Source organism: Thalassophryne amazonica, chromosome 12 (assembly GCF_902500255.1).
Source record: "Thalassophryne amazonica chromosome 12, fThaAma1.1, whole genome shotgun sequence".
NCBI classification, from domain to species: Eukaryota; Metazoa; Chordata; class Actinopteri; order Batrachoidiformes; family Batrachoididae; genus Thalassophryne; species Thalassophryne amazonica.
This window is the reverse complement of record NC_047114.1, coordinates 72,600,581-72,617,780: the sequence shown is the minus strand read 5'-3', so window position 1 is coordinate 72,617,780 and position 17,200 is coordinate 72,600,581. Positions and strand designations below refer to the sequence as shown.

At 39.6% G+C, this 17,200-nt stretch overlaps 1 protein-coding gene across 1 annotated transcript in view; it reads right to left on the bottom strand.

The window, feature by feature from the left end:
• gnal2 (guanine nucleotide binding protein (G protein), alpha activating activity polypeptide, olfactory type 2) overlaps positions 1-17,200 on the bottom strand; it is a 146,387-nt gene that overhangs the window by 116,955 nt on the left and 12,232 nt on the right. The gene's annotated exons all lie outside the window — the stretch shown is intronic.

Here is a 17,200-nt window from a genome sequence, read left to right as displayed (position 1 = left end):
GAAAAAATTCTGATGGAAAAAAAGCCCAAATCATTCCACCATTTCCTGGCAATGAAACAACGACGAGGGGGTGGACCATTCCTCACTCAAAGCCTGCTCACAGGCGAATGACGCAACCGACAGGCGTGGAAAAACTCACGCATGCGCACGAGGGTTCAAGCTTGTCTGACGCAATTCCACGTGATTCAAATCCATATGGTTTTTGAAAAAAATAATAAGGTCGGATACTTTTCTAATAGACCTCGTAGAATTAATATATATATATATATATATATATATATATATATATATATATATATATATATATATATATATATATATATATATATATATATATATTTGCACTGGGATACCAATTAAACAAGTACAAATTATGAAAAAGACAATAAGATCTTAATAATTAATGTAAGTAGCAACTGCATACCTATACACACAACAACAAATCGAGCACCGAAATTAGGACTAGAAAAACAATGGACTAGAAGATAGGCTAAACACTGGAACTAAAATTCACATTAATAACAAATAAAAGGGTTGAGTTCCACTCACTCATCTTCAACTGCTTACTCCAATTAAGGGTTGTGGGGGGCTAGAGCCTATCACAGCAGTCATAGAGTGTGAGGCAGGGTACACCCTGGACAGGACGCCAGTCTATCGCAGGGCCACATATAGACAAACACAGTCACACCCACACTCACACCTACAGACAATTTTAAAGTTTCCAATCCACCTAACCTGTACATCTTTGGATGTGGGAGGAAGCCAAAGCACCCGGAGAGAGCCCACGCAAACACGGGGAGAACACGCAGACTCCACACAAAAAGGCCACAGGCGGGAATCAAACTCATGACCTTCTTGCTGTGAGGCAACAGTGCTAACCACTAATCCACCATGTTGCCTGGTTGAGTTCTTCTTCCCTTAATTAACTGAATAAAAATTACTTTAACTGAATTTTAAAACTTACCTTGTTGCTTATGGCTAACCTTGACCTATTTTAAGAGGTCAAAAGGTCACATTCTGTTTCCTATTTTTACGCTCATATGGCCGAGGGTATTGTAGCATTGTGTGATACTTTTATTAACTTCAGGTCTGCTTGGCCTGTCACATTCACTCACTTCAGTCATGTTAGTCAGATGGTCACAGTGCGTGTGGATGGCAATCAGGAAAAAATTATATGAAAACTATTCTAAGAATATATTTAGTTATGTAAAGTCATTCTAAATGTTAAACTTACCACACCTAAAGTATAAGCTTTGAAGATTCTGAATGTCATAACACTTGTGATGATAATTCTGTTTTGTTTGTTGTCATAGACATTACATTAAGCATGCATAGTATGCAGAATATTTGTTTTATGTTATATACAATAGCACATAAGCAGTGATTACAAGGTTCACCTAGGAAAGAAAAGAAAGTCATGTCTTCCCCAGGTCCAAGATAAAATTGTTCAAACTCTTAAGAATTATACAGGGTATCCCAAAAAAGTGCCACAAAAATAAAGCCATAGAAAATCTATGCACTTTTGGATACTGATATCTGTCATCTTGAAGCAAGTCTCAGGGAATGTTATCTCTGGTGATCTTTTCTAATTTCACCTCAGTTTATAAGAGTTTTGGCATTCACAAGAAGTGTTCAATATGTGCATCGCTATTCTGGTTCGGCCAGATCTCCCTTTGTTAACACTGTGAACAGGTCTATCAGTTTGAAACTTCTTTACAATCCTCCATACTGTCTCTCTGTATGGAGCTTTCATAACTGCAAAATGACATTGATATTGTCGTTGGTTTTGCACGATCGATTTAGTCTCAAAGTAGTTTCCCAGTTTCCCTTTTTGCTCGATTGTAAGCGGCATCCTCATTGGATCAGTCTCAAACTACATCAGGAGAAATTCCTCACATATATCTTGATGTCTGAAGAAAAAAAAAGGAAAAAAAAAAGATTTCAGATTAGCCGTTGCAGAATTACAGTCAAGTGATTTGTGGCAGTTTGTTTGGGACACCCTGTATCTTACTCGCTTGGGATGGCCAGATATGATAGTCATCCTTGTGCTCATTAAAATAAGAAGCATAAAAGGTAATGCCACTAAATTAATTGTGCACAACAACCAAAACAACAAAACTACATAATATGGAAATCAAAGTCATGCAATCCTAAATGGCGGGTTACATGACAGAAAGGAAAAGAAAGGAATTAGCAATGTAGATGACTAAACATGACATCAATCTTAAAGTGCATATCACTAGTAAATAAAATGGCAAATGAGCTGACTATTCTAAAATAAAGAATTATGAAAATATTGATATTTCATTTTATTTTTGGTGCTATATGCCCAGAGAAATTAAAACATAAACATGAGGAAATTAGCTTGATTTCACCTGCCTCTAATTAACACTCAGAAACCTCAAGCTGTGAGGAGTATGAATTTTGGTGACATCATCTCAGGTCACGCCCCTAAAATGAATGGGGGAAAATGTTTTATTTTTTACAGTGTGGAATCAGTGTTTTATTTTTTGTTTGTGGGCTTTGACAATGACTACATCAAAATGGTTACAATGTGTATTTTGCAGGGATGTAGTCACATGACTAGTGTTGCTTATTAGGTGGACAGATTTTCCTAAGATAATATTTTGAGGAGGAAAGTGAGGTGTTTTTAATTGTGCATCTCGTACAAACAGCACAAGTGAAGCCGATCACAGCAAGAAAATCGTCTTCAAAACATGGATCTAACCACGGATTTTATCCTTTCCTTGTTGTGGCCAGAAGGAAATTCTTAAAGTGTATTTCCTCTCCCGACAGCGTGGAATGGACCATGTTTGTGGTTTGCACCATGGCGTCGTGTTGCGCCATGCTAAGCTAAGATTAGGGTTGGGTATCGAGAACTGGTTCTTTTTGGGTATCGTTAAGAAATGATTTGATCCACTGATATCAACAGTTTGTTTGCTTAACGATTCCCTTATCCGTCTTTCAGAGCGGCCGTTGTTTTTGAGGGTGTTTGTCGGGAAAATGATCATTTCTCTATGTTGATTACAGACCCTGCAGCGGCTCTGTAATCAACCGTTTCTGCAGCGCGACTCCACTTTGAACAGTCAACCAATGAAGCACTTGCTTCAATCCGCTGGCTCATTGGTTCTTTGATTTGCTGCTCTCCAGAAACAGCAAGTTCCTTTCTTAACCCCTCTCAAAGCCATTAAAATATGTCAATCGCTAGTCACTTTTGTGTTGATTAAAGTCACTGGGGACTCTTGTCACGTTGTGAGAAAGAAACGAGAATCGTCCTCCGTATCGTTGGCCCAGCTCCAAATGCTGCGCAGCTCTCTGCCGAGACAGAGTCCGGTCAGAAATAATAACTTCAAAATGAAAATGAATTGCCGCTTTAAATAAAATGACACCTCTTTCCAAACGCTGTAATACAGACAAACTACAATCAACTAAAATGTTCTTTTCCTCCCAAAATGAGACGTCCTGCATTATGAATTACATCCTGATGTGCAACACAGCCAGCTGCAAGAGCTCAGCTCAGAGGTATGGAAAGACATTCATGCCAATAATGTCTGAAAGGAAATGCTTTTGACAAAAATGACAGATTTTGTTTATTTCTATTTATCAATCAATCAATTTTATTTATATAGCGCCAAATCACAACAAACAGTTGCCCCAAGGCGCTTTATACTGTAAGGCAAAGCCATACAATAATTACGGAAAAACCCCAACGGTCAAAACGACCCCCTGTGAGCAAGCACTTGGCGACAGTGGGAAGGAAAAACTCCCTTTTAACAGGAAGAAATCTCCAGCAGAACCAGGCTCAGGGAGGGGCAGTCTTCTGCTGGGACTGGTTGGGGCTGAGGGAGAGAACCAGGAAAAAGACATGCTGTAGAGGGGAGCAGAGATCAATCATTAATGATTAAATGCAGAGTGGTCCATACAGAGCAAAAAGAGAAAGAAACACTCAGTGCATCATGGGAACCCCCCAGCAGTCTAAGTCTATAGCAGCATAACTAAGGGATGGTTCAGGGTCACCTGATCCAGCCCTAACTATAAGCTTTAGCAAAAAGGAAAGTTGTAAGCCTAATCTTAAAAGTAGAGAGGGTGTCTGTCTCCCTGATCTGAATTGAGAGCTGGTTCCAGAGGAGAGGAGCCTGAAAGCTGAAGGCTCTGCCTCCCATTCTACTCTTAAAAACCCTAGGAACTACAAGTAAGCCTGCAGTCTGAGAGCGAAGCGCTCTATTGGGGTGATATGGTACAATGAGGTCCCTAAGATAAGATGGGACCTGATTATTCAAAACCTTATAAGTAAAAAGAAGAATTTTAAATTCTATTCTAGAATTAACAGGAAGCCAATGAAGAGAGGCCAATATGGGTGAAATATGCTCTCTCCTTCTAGTCCCCGTCAATACTCTAGCTGCAGCATTTTGAATTAACTGAAGGCTTTTCAGGGAACTTTTAGGACAACCTGATAATAATGAATTACAATAGTCCAGCCTAGAGCAAATAAATGCATGAATTAGTTTTTCAGCATCACTCTGAGACAAGACCTTTCTAATTTTAGAGATATTGCGCAAATGCAAAAAAGCAGTCCTACATATTTGTTTAATATGCGCATTGAATGACATATCCTGATCAAAAATGACTCCAAGATTTCTCACAGTATTAAAGTGAAAGTGAATAAAATTGGTCCTAGCACAGAACCTTGTGGAACTCCATAATTAACCTTAGTCTGTGAAGAAGATTCCCCATTTACATGAACAAATTGTAATCTATTAGATAAATATGATTCAAACCACCGCATCGCAGTGCCTTTAATACCTATGGAATGCTCTAATCTCTGTAATAAAATTTTATGGTCAACAGTATCAAAAGCAGCACTGAGGTCTAACAGAACAAGCACAGAGATGAGTCCACTGTCTGAGGCCATAAGAAGATCATTTGTAACCTTCACTAATGCTGTTTCTGTACTATAATGAATTCTAAACCCTGACTGAAACTCTTCAAATAGACCATTCCTCTGCAGATGATCAGTTAGCTGTTTTACAACTACCCTTTCAAGAATTTTTGAGAGAAATGGAAGGTTGGAGATTGGCCTATAATTAGCTAAGATAGCTGGGTCAAGTGATGGCTTTTTAAGTAATGGTTTAATTACTGCCACCTTAAAAGCCTATGGTACATAGCCAACTAATAAAGATAGATTGATCATATTTAAGATCGAAGCATTAGTTAATGGTAGGGCTTCCTTGAGCAGCCTGGTAGGAATGGGGTCTAATAGACATGTTGATGGTTTGGAGAAAGCAACTAATGAAAATAACTCAGACAGAACAATCGGAGAGAAAGAGTCTAACCAAATACTGGCATCACTGAAAGCAGCCAAAGAGAACGATATGTCTTTGGGATGGTTATGAGTAATTTTTTCTCTAATAATTAAAATTTTATCAGCAAAGTCATGAAGTCATTACTAGTTAAAGTTAAAGGAATACTCAGCTCAATAGAGCTCTGACTCTTTGTCAGCCTGGCTACAGTGCTGAAAAGAAACCTGGGGTTGTTCTTATGTTCTTCAATTAGTGATGAGTAGTAAGATGTCCTAGCTTTACGGAGGGCTTTTTTATAGAGCAACAGACTCTTTTTCCAGGCTAAGTGAAGATCTTCTAAATTAGTGAGACGCCATTTCCTCTCCAACTTACGGGTTATCTGCTTTAAGCTGCGAGTTTGTGAGTTATACCATGGAGTCAGGCACTTCTGATTTAAGGCTCTCTTTTTCAGAGGAGCTACAGCATCCAAAGTTGTCCTCAATGAGGATATAAAACTACTGACCAGATAATCTATCTCACTCACAGAGTTTAGGTAGCTACTCTGCCCTGTGTTGGTATATGGCATTGGAGAACATAAAGAAGGAATCATATCCTTAAACCTAGTTACAACGCTTTCTGAAAGATTTCTACTGTAATGAAACTTATTCCCCACTGCTGGGTAGTCCATCAGAGTAAATGTAAATGTTATTAAGAAATGATCAGACAGAAGGGGGTTTTCAGGGAATACTGTTAAGTCTTCAATTTCCATACCATAAGTCAGAACAAGATCTAAGGTATGATTAATGTGGTGGGTGGACTCATTTACATTTTGAGCAAAGCCAATCGAGTCTAACAATAGATTAAATGCAGTGTTGAGGCTGTCATTCTCAGCATCTGTGTGGATGTTAAAATCGCCCACTATAATTATCTTATCTGAGCTAAGCACTAAGTCAGACAAAAGGTCCGAAAATTCACAGAGAAACTCACAGTAACGACCAGGTGGACGATAGATAACAACAAATAAAACTGGTTTTTGGGACTTCCAATTTGGATGGACAAGTCTAAGAGTCAAGCTTTCAAATGAATTAAAGCTCTGTCTGGGTGTTTGATTAATTAATAAGCTGGAGTGGAAGATTGCTGCTAATCCTCCGCCTCGGCCCATGCTACGAGCGTTCTGGCAGTTAGTGTGACTCGGGGGTGTTGACTTATTTAAACTAACATATTCATCCTGCTGTAACCAGGTTTCTGTAAGGCAGAATAAATCAATATGTTGATCAATTATTATATCATTTACTAACTCTCAGACTCAGAAGAGAGAGATCTAATGTTTAATAGACCACATTTAACTGTTTTAGTCTGTGGTGCAGTTGAAGGTGCTATATTACTTATACTCATTTTTTGGACACCACTCAGACAGCCAGCAATTCAAGGAGAACATGTGGCTAAACATGTCACTCCCGGTCCGATTGGGGAGGGGCCCAGAGAAAACTACAGAGTCCGACATTGTTTTTGCAAAGTTACATACAGATTCAATGTTAACTTTAGTGACCTCCGATTGGTGTAACCGGGTGTCATTGCTGCCGACGTGAATTACAATCTTACCAAATTTACGCTTAGCCTTAGCCAGCAGTTTCAAATTTCCTTCAATGTCGCCTGCTCTGGCCCCCCGGAAGACAACTGACTATGGTCGCTGGTGTCACTAACTTCACATTTCTCAAAACAGAGTCGCCAATAACCAGAGTTTGATCCTCGGTGGGTGTGTCGCCGAGTGGGGAAAAACGGTTAGAGATGTGAACGGGTTGGTGGTGTACAGGGGGCTTCTGTTTAGGACTACACTTCCTCCTCACAGTCACCCAGTCGGCCTGCTTTCCCGACTGCTCGGGATCTGCCGGAGGGGAACTAATGGCGGCTAAGCTACCTTGGTCCGCACCGACTACAGGGGCCTGGCTAGCTGTAGGATTTTCCAAGGTGCGGAGCTGAGTCTCCAATTCGCCCAGCCTGGCCTCCAAAGCTACGAATAAGCTACACTTATTACAAGTACCATTACTGCTAAAGGAGGCCGAGGAATAACTAAACATTTCACACCCAGAGCAGAAAAGTGTGGGAGAGACAGGAGAAGCCACCATGCTAAACCGGCTAAGAGCTAGTAGCTGCGCTAAGCTAGCGGATTCCTAAAAACACACAAAGTGTATAATGAGAAAATAATTTAGAGGTGATTCAGCAGAGGGAGTGCTTTAGTTAAGGCACGTGAAGATTACACTGTGAAACAAATCGTTATCTAGTTAACTAGATCAATCTAACTGCGCAGATTAAACAGCTAACAGATACAGCAAAACACCGCTGTGCTCCGGAACAGAAAGTGATACAATACCGCAGTGAGAGCCAACCACCAGTAGAGGCCAGAGATCAAGGATCCCGTGACCATTTTCATATTTATTTACTTTAAGCCTCAATAAGATGATGTTGACATAGAAAACCTGTAAAGCCTACTTTTAGTACACAGAAAATTCACAAGAGGTATTGATAAGGGAATCGATGAGCGGAATCGATAATGGTATCCATATGGATAAAATCTTATCAATACCCATCCCTAGCTAAGATGCTATGTGCAGTGACATTGGCCAGTCTAGCTGCGGAAGCCACTTCTGTGATCGCAGAGTCTGACAGAAAGGCGACAACGAGTGACCGCTTTTAACAGCACAGCTGTGACGTGGACCAGCTTCAGTGTTTGTGTTATTGGCCAAGCTGAGCTAAACTACCAGGAGCTACTAGGAGCCCAGGTGTGAGTGTAAGTCTGGAGAAGAAGGCTGACACAGGGAGAAGTTGTTCTGTGAAATCCCTCCCTGAGCCTGGTTCTGCTGGAGGTTTCTTTCTGTTAAAAGGGAGTTTTTCCTTCCCACCGTCGCCAAGTGCTTGTTCACAGGGGGTCGTTTTGACCGTTGGGGTTTTTCTGTAATTATTGTATGGCGTTTGCCTTACAATATAAAGCGCCTTGGGGCAACTGTTTGTTGTGATCTGACACTATATAAATAAAATTGATTTGATTTGAAATGAAGATGGCACCTCACACCAGAACAATAATTCTACATGGCTGTGTGTGTGTGAATACAGCAGGAGTGAAATCAAAGACAACACTTTCACGGTTTCATTACACTATGTAACACAATTTTTGTTCCTGGCTTCTAAGTGTTATATTTGAACTGCTTATGTCTAAAGTCTATGGAAAAATGACTACATTCAGCACAAACATTGATTTTATTTTTTTTAACATTCTAGAAAGTTCTAAAAGTTTCTTGGAATTTCTAGATAATTCTGGAAACTTCTAGAAAATTCTGGACAGTTCTAGCAGTTAAAGAATATTCTAGAAGACTACTCAGTAGTAGTGAAGGCGAATCGAGAATATTCTTGAAAACAGACACATTTCAAAATATCATTGTCCTGATCACAGAAGCAAAGTTTCTGTGGAATAACAGCTACTTTCTATTTATTTAAGGCATAACAGGTTAGGAAAACACACTGTGTACCCAGGAACAAAACAAAAATAAAAAATTGTTACATAGTGTTATTATTCAATCTTACGGAGACGTATGTGATGGTGTTGTTTTGTTAATTTTTTTCTGAATACACCACAGGTTATAAAGAGGTGGAGACAGACATTTGTTGATTGGAAAATACAAGAATTTGATTTGAAAGCCAAATTAAAGCCATATTACATTTGGAGACAAAAACAGCCCAGATTGACTGTATATACTGGTGTAAGTGAGGAAGTGGCACTTTTATGAGCTATAATTGAGAATATAATTACTTGGAAAATGGCACAATTTTTGTGATTTACTAATTTTTTTCTCTGTAGTTGAAATGAAGCTACTCAACGTAGCAGCAGAAGTTACAACTTTTGCAAAGTGGCACATTGAGTAAAATAAAGCCTTTTAAGAGAATGAGGGTCCACGGTGACCATCTGAAATAGACCTATTTTGTATTTAAAGTGAAGCAGTGTGTTTGTGTATTTTTAAAAAACATCTTCATGTGATAATCCACTGACTGATCAACTCACAAATGAGAAAGGATGCACACTTTAAGTGAATCAGGTTTAACTATTCAAAAATGCCTTTATTTAGATTTGATCAGAGTTTTGATCAACATGGTGAACAGCTGATTTATCAATGTGGCTTTTGAGGAAAAGCTGCACTCGAGAGCCCAGTTTTCCACAGGTTGTGTTCATATTCACATGCAGCCTGTCCGGTGACTGGATTAAAGCTCTGAAACCAGCAATGACATAAATAAATAATTACGCGGAAAATCAGTGTAGCAGCAGAAGGCGAGAATCTTTCAAAGAGCCAAACTGAGTAAATAAAGTATTATGTTTTATGAAGATATTCTATCTTTTTCACAGAGTTATGAATTTTTGAAAATTCGTTCAAAGTTAAAGGATGGGGATTACAATTTTCCAAGATTTTTCCTGACTTTGACCTTTGAACTTGAAAATGGAATCAGTTCTTGCATATCAAGATATAAATCCTCTAAAAAAAAAAAAACAACAAAAAAACAAAAACATAATGATATATGAAAAATTGTGGGTTACAGGCACAAACAGACAAACAAACAGGGGTGAAAACATAACCTCTTCTTTGGCGGAGGCAATAATTTTCATACGGTCAACCACTGAACAAAAAATGTTGAAACTTAAGTCTTGTAGTGTCTCCTCTGCTGTAGAAATATCTTAAATCTGAACATTTTACATGCAGGCCTTCATGGTCAAAGGTTATTGTTAATATGGTTTATATTTCCATTTTATTTCATATAATTTCAAGTTTTTCTCAGAAAATTATGTCATTCCTGTTATTTGCAAAAAGGTTAGTTAATATTTATCGAAATTTAGTTCATAAAAAGCACAAACAAACATTCTGAGAGAGTTTTTGCAATCTCAAAAAACCCTCTCCCGACGTCAGCATCGCCTCCTGTCAATGTCTTGAAATAGAACAATCACTGCCATCGTGGCCTTAGACCAGGACTAATAAGCTTAAACCACCTCAAAAGGGGTGATGTAAATTTTACACCTTTGGACTAAAGTTAGACAGGTCAAATTTAAGTAGTCCATCCCCATAGCATGCCACCATTTTTAGGCTTTGACTAAAGTTTGAGTATTAAGCCTTAGTATCAGTTTATCTCTCCACTGTGTCATAAATTATCAGAACTCTGCAAAAGCTCTAGCTGATTTTGAATAATAAAAGTTGGTGGCCGAAACTGAGCACAGCCAGGATTTTCATAGGATGAGTGCTGTGATCAAGTAGTTGTGCTGTAATCACATTTGTACAAATGGATTTACTTATAAGTCAGAAAGCGGAAAACGGAACTACATTATAGACTACTAATTCCATCTGTCCATTGCTTATGCAGATTCACTTATCCTGTTGAGGGTTGCAGGGCGGAGGCTGAGTGTACACTGGGTGAGATGCAGGGTACATTCCAGGCAAGATGCCCATATATCACACAGCGAACACCTACAGACAGACAACCAGCCAATCGCACATTTACACCTACGATCAATTTAGACTTGCAGTTCGTCTAATCACCACGTCTTTGGACTGTGAGAGGAAGTCGTGGAGTACATGGAAAGAACAGATTCCCTCCTGTTTTCCACAGTGGATAACAGCTAGAGATCCCTTACAATCATATCTCCCAGGCCTCCCAAAACCACTGCACTTACTGGGAATTATTAACTATAACATCAAAATAAGATCACTTATAGCATAGTGCAGGGGTGGGCAGCGATGGCCGAGACACTGCAGGTTTTCCTTGCAACAAATCACCTCAGCAGGTGGGTTGCTGATGAGCTTCTCCCCTGAGCATAAACACCTGGCAGTTAATGAAATCACCTGCTAAGGTGATTGGTAGTAAGGAAAACCTGCAGTGTCTCGGCCCTTCATGGCACATGATTGCCCACCCCTGGCATAGTTTCAGGCAGTTTTTGGGACTGTAGGGAGGAGGTATATGTTGAGAGCTAATGAAGGCTAAAGCCCCTTTCACACCGGGCCTGCGTAGAGCTGCACTGTGCTGCATATCTAGTATGCAGGAATGGCTGCGTATGTTGCGTGCAGGGGGGAAGCTTGGCCCACGTCTTCTTCTGTGGTTTTGAAACTTCACTGCCAGCAAAGTTCAGTAGAGTCCAGCGGGATGAAAAAAAAAAATCTCGCAATGCAGGTACGTATGTACTGAAAAAAAAACCTAAAAGAATTTCTCGCCAGAGTGGCGTAGGGCAGCATACAATTGCGGAGTAGTGTACAGTAGCGCAGTGTTGTGTAGACTTGCATACAGTAGCGGAGTGTTGCGTAGAGCACTGCATCCAGTGCTCTATGCCGAAAGTCTGTGAAAAAATTAAACATGTTTAATTCTTTACATCCATTTCACGGACCCCTTTGAAACCCTCAGCGTATTGCCACGTACAGCTGCATAAGCTTGCCATAGGCGTGTATAAGCTCGACGGAGTCAGTGCGCCAAATTATGCAACTCTCCGTTGGCCCAGTGTGAAAGGCCCTTAAAGCAACTTTTGTGATTAAAACTCACTCTTGGAGGATCACATAACATAATAAAATAGTTTGAATAAAAACACAAACATGTAAGTATCCACTTTTTGTGGTGGGATGGAAGATTTAGCTTCTCAAGTCAAGTCTGGGAGCACATGCTGGAGCTGCACTTCGCCACATCCACAGCACCATTGAACTGCCTTGGGTTCTGGAAGGCCAACACCCAGGCAGACAATCGGTCCATTCCCACATCTCTAAAGTAACCATTTCTCTGCCACAGACAGGTGAAAAGTGGACGTCTCTTTGGGCATCTCCAGCCACTGGGGTCCTCAACACTCAGGCACCTGCGTGCTGGATCATGCACAGAGAAAAACCCCACATGGCCAATATGTCAACCCTGACGCATGTTCACATTGCAAGTTATACTCCTTATCAACCGCTCGTTTGATACAAAGGCATTCCAGCAGTACCCAAGGATCATCTCCCCCATGACTAAAAATGTGACTTTAAAAATCTTCATTCATTCATTTCTATACCCGCTGGAGCTTGACTTAGCTGTGACTGCTCGAGAGGCGGGGTCACATGTTTACTTACACCTATATGTCATCTCATCACTATTATTTTACCAGCTAACTATCCCGGTTCATTCACGGACCTCAGCATGACCCATGCAGGTGCCACACAGACAGCCTTCAAGACTGCTGCTTCATCTCCACTGGAACTCACCACATGCCAGAGGACCAAGCTGGTTTGTGTTCCTCTGAAAGTGGACACCTTTCAAATCGTGTTACACTTCAGTGGAATGTATTCTAGCTAATCCAGGTCACTTTATCAGTTTGGATTCAGTACAGGTATTTTGTTAAATAATGATAGACATAAGCTCTTAAAAGGGCTACACTTTACAACATGAACCGAGTATGAGTGTTTCTGCTTCATACATGGGATTAACTTTTACATGGGGAGGTGGGGTAAAGTAATTATTACCAGAGATGAGTGATTTTTATCTAGTCTGAATGTAACACGTCAGTCACTTTTACTGAGTGAGCTTTCACAAAAATTCCAGTGCTTTTTACCTTCTGTAAAATGATCTGTAGAAATGATTTCAGATTATACTAGTCCCGTGCAGAGCCATCAGTAATAGACTGTGGGAAAGGAATTTTCCACCATTTATTTCAAGGAAGGAAGCATTTAAAAATGGATGTTAAGGACAACCTTCGTACCAACAGCAGAGATTTTATATTCACTCTTTTTAGAATTTACATGAAACCATCATAATTCTGAAATATAGCCCAATGCTAAAATACCCTCGGCTGTATGAGCATAAAAATAGGAAAAATAATGTAACCTTTTGACCTCTTAAAATAGGTCAAGGTTAGCCAATCTTTGAACTTGTCCAAGGTCAGTGTCACAAAGAATGTTTCCTGTGAATTTTAAGACCCTGGCAGTAATAGGACTGGACTTATGCTGAGCACACAGACAGATAGACAGACGCAAGGCCTTCACAATACCCAATGGCCATATTTTGGCCTCGGGTAAAAATACCATGATATAAGTCTTTGGTCATACCGCCCAGCACTATTTTAAGTCAGAAACTTATGAATAATTATTTGGCTGGCCACTCTGAGTGACAGGTAGTGTGTGTCAGGGAGGCGTGTCTAGGGCCGTGCTAGCAGAGACTGCAGTGGCTGGTATAGTTGCTGTGGATTTGAATACGTTTATTCATTCTGAGCATTATAAATATTTGAGATGATATGACTTGGTGCGTGGTTAATTGCACAAACAGATGATCTAAGAAATCTCTACGCTAAGATTTCCGTTGAGTGAATTTTCATATTATTAGCACAGGTTAGTGTGCTAAGATTAGTATCCACTGTTACTCCAAGGTGACTGAGGCAATATGCTGGTTAGAATTTATAATACCTGCACCTAAGCTACACATTATAAAAAAAAAAAAAAAAAAAAAAAAAAAAAAAAAAAAATCACACTCAATCTTTAAAAAAAAACAGACATTACTAAGACACTTTAGCTTGTTTTGTAACAACGAATGGGCGATGTGTGTTCGGGCTTCATTCAACCTGCCCAGGACATACCAGAAGTTGGCAGAGTCAGGCACTGCCAAGATAAGACTTTTGAACATCCCCATTTGAGTTTCAAACCAGCTCTTCAGAAAACCTGTGCTTGACGTCACAAAGGGTTTGTCCATTCTACATATAGTTTATGATTGCGGTAGGTGTATCATGACACGTATCACACTGTGGAGCTAGTGTATTGTTCCACCTCTAAGTGCCAGCACACAAATAAAAATAATGACTGTTTATGAGTGCAATGGTAAGAGTATATCATGAGGTATGAAATAGTCTTTCCATTGAACAAATGAAAAAAAACTGTCATTATTTGTTGTATATAATGGCTAAAATAGATTCTTGTCATTTGATATTTTATTAATTTATAAACAACAGAAAAGGGACATTTTGGTGTGCATCACTGGTCCTTTAATGTCAAGAGGTTGAAAACAGTCCAAAACAAATTTTAAATAGGAGTCCAATTAAAAAAAAGGCTCTGCACACTTATATCCATGCAAAAATGTTTGTAATAATTCAAGCTTTTGGTCACACGCCCTTCATCAGAGCATTGCACAGCACATACAAAGCACTTCATCTCATACCCAAAGTTCAGTCAGTGTAATTAAGTCAAGCAGATACACCTGTGTGTGACCGCAATTTGTAGTTCAGTCAACATGTTTGTAGTTCTTTAGGTATACATCAACTTGGCAAAAAATATCTTTTTTAAATGGGGTGGAGGCAAATTAACAATGTGCACCCCCAGTGTATATTTACAGTGCAAAAGTCAAAATACAAAATCAAAGTACAAAAATCAAAATACAAAAACAAATAGATCCAACCCAGATTTAGAGAAATGCATTAACATCAGACATCCAGTCATCATAAATTGCAATTCTTCCAATATCCAACCATAGTATAACATCACAACATCACACTCCAGTCCACATCAACATTTAGGCCTTCTGGGTACAGTGAATCCAAGGTGTGTATCCAGAACAATTCTCTTTGGCACAATCTTTTATCAATATCACCACCTCTGGGCAACTTCACTTGTTCAATACCCTGGAAGCGGAGGGAGCAGACAGTATGAGTATATTCAGGAAAGTGACAGGCTACAGGATAATTAGGATCAGCTCGTCTAATTGAGCTTTTATGTTCAATGATCTTTTGTTTTAAACAATGTGTGGTTTTTCCCCACATAAACCTTGTCACACGGGCATTTCAGTATACAGATCACATTCCTGGTATTACATGTGATGAAACCTCTTACCTGTCCTGGGATGTTTAAAATCCCTTGCCTTTTGTGTATTGTTACATTGGGCACAGTGGCCACATGGATAATTACCATCTTTCAATGGTGCCAAAAGGGTCTGTTTAAGTTTTGTATGTATACTCGCCTTAGCCACTTTATTTCCGAGGTTAGGGCCCCGTCTACACACAAATAAAGGCAGCTCCTTGAATTTATTATGAAGGGCGGGGTCATCTGCAATTAAAGGCCAATATTTCTTGATGGTATTTTTAATCACATAGGAAGATGGGCTATATGTTGTGATACAAGACACAGAGAATTTCTTGTCTTTTTAACACTCTTTTTAACAGATCAGCTCTCGGTGTAGACAGAGCTATATGGAATGTTTCCTCAATACAAGCTGAGGGTTATCCCCTCACCATAAAACATTGTTTCATATCTTCAGCATTCTCGATAAAATCTTCAGTGGAATGGCAGATACGCCTCAGTCTGTAATAGGGGTACCAGAGGGGGGAAAAAAAAAATAAAATAAAAAATAAAAAAATCGATTCGCGTCCGAATCGCGATTTTTATTACGATTCTGAATCGATCCAAAATGTCCCAGAATCGATTTTTAAAAAGCATTTTTTTTTTAAACATTTTCTTGCTTACTTGCTGCGTGTACTGTTTGTCAGGCAACGGCTTCCGTACTACAGCGTTCCCGCAAGGGGAGGGTCCGGCGTGCTTCAAACATTCGTGAGCTGCAGCTTAGCATGACATACGAAGAGCTAATTCAGCCAGCACCGTCTTTGCTGAAGGCAAATGTTTGGGCGGATTTTGGATTTAATTATTTGCTGCGTAAGAAGGAGCTTGACATGACTTATGCAGTGTGCAAAATCTGCAAAATGAAAGTCAAGTACTTCGGAAACACTTCAAATCTGCAAGCCCACATGCTACGCCATCACCCGGAGCTAAAAGAAGTGGAGCAGCGGTCTCTGCCGACTACTGACCAGCGCTTCGCTAAACTGCCAGCCAACTCTGAACGAGCAAAGCTGATAAGTAAATTTACATCTAGAATCACTTGATTAACCTTGTAAAGTTGCATTTTCTTAAACATAAACATTTTTTAAGTAATATAACTATTTCTCAGAGCTCTTTCAATCGAAAATCAATTCTGAATCGAATCGTCACCCCAAGAATCTGAATCAAATTGAATCTTGAGTTGTTGTACGATTCACATCCCTAGTCTGTAAAACTGGCTTTTTGGGAGGCCATACTTCAAAGTCTTAGGGTGGGAGCTACTGGCAAGGAGGAGTGTATTGTGGTCTGTCTCCTTCCGGTAGAGTGAGGTAAGGAGTTTTCCCTCCTCTATTTTAATCCACATGTCAAGAAAATGTACACATTTAGAGTCACATTCCACTGAAATTTTTAGATTTGGACTCACTGTATTGAGATAGGCTATGAATTCAGATAGTCTAGTTTGTGACCCTGCGAAAAGGCAAAGGACATCATCAAGATATCTATAGTACCTGATTATGTTCTAATAAAAAGGATTAGTGTCCTCGTTGAAAATATACTGTTGTTCAAAATATCCCACATATAAATTGGCACAGCTGGGGGCAAAATTGCTCCCCATGCTTATTCCCTTAACCTGTAGAAAATACTCTCCCTGGTGAAATGCGAAGAAATTCAACTTGAATGAGTGATAATCCCCCTCTCTTGCGAAATATTCCTATACAAGCTTTCGACATCAAATGTGGCTAGAAATATATCAGAGGAGAGTTCCTGCAGTTCAGATAGTTTATTTATAATATCTGTAGAGTCTCTCACATATGCCGGGAGCTTTTGGACATACGATTTAATGCATCGTGCATTCAAACCGTATAATGCACGGCTTCTCGTTGTTTAATCCTTACTTATTTCATGTGTGTTCTTCATGTTGCTGTGTAAATGGCATGCACAAGACTGACTGGGTTTTGCACCAATGTTGTGTCAACATGCAGGAACAGAGAAGGTGTGTAGCAAGAAGGACCTTGTTTGTGTGTGTGTGTTTTAATTTCACTTCTGCAAAAAAGCTCTTCTGGTGCTTTGTAAAATGTAGCAGTT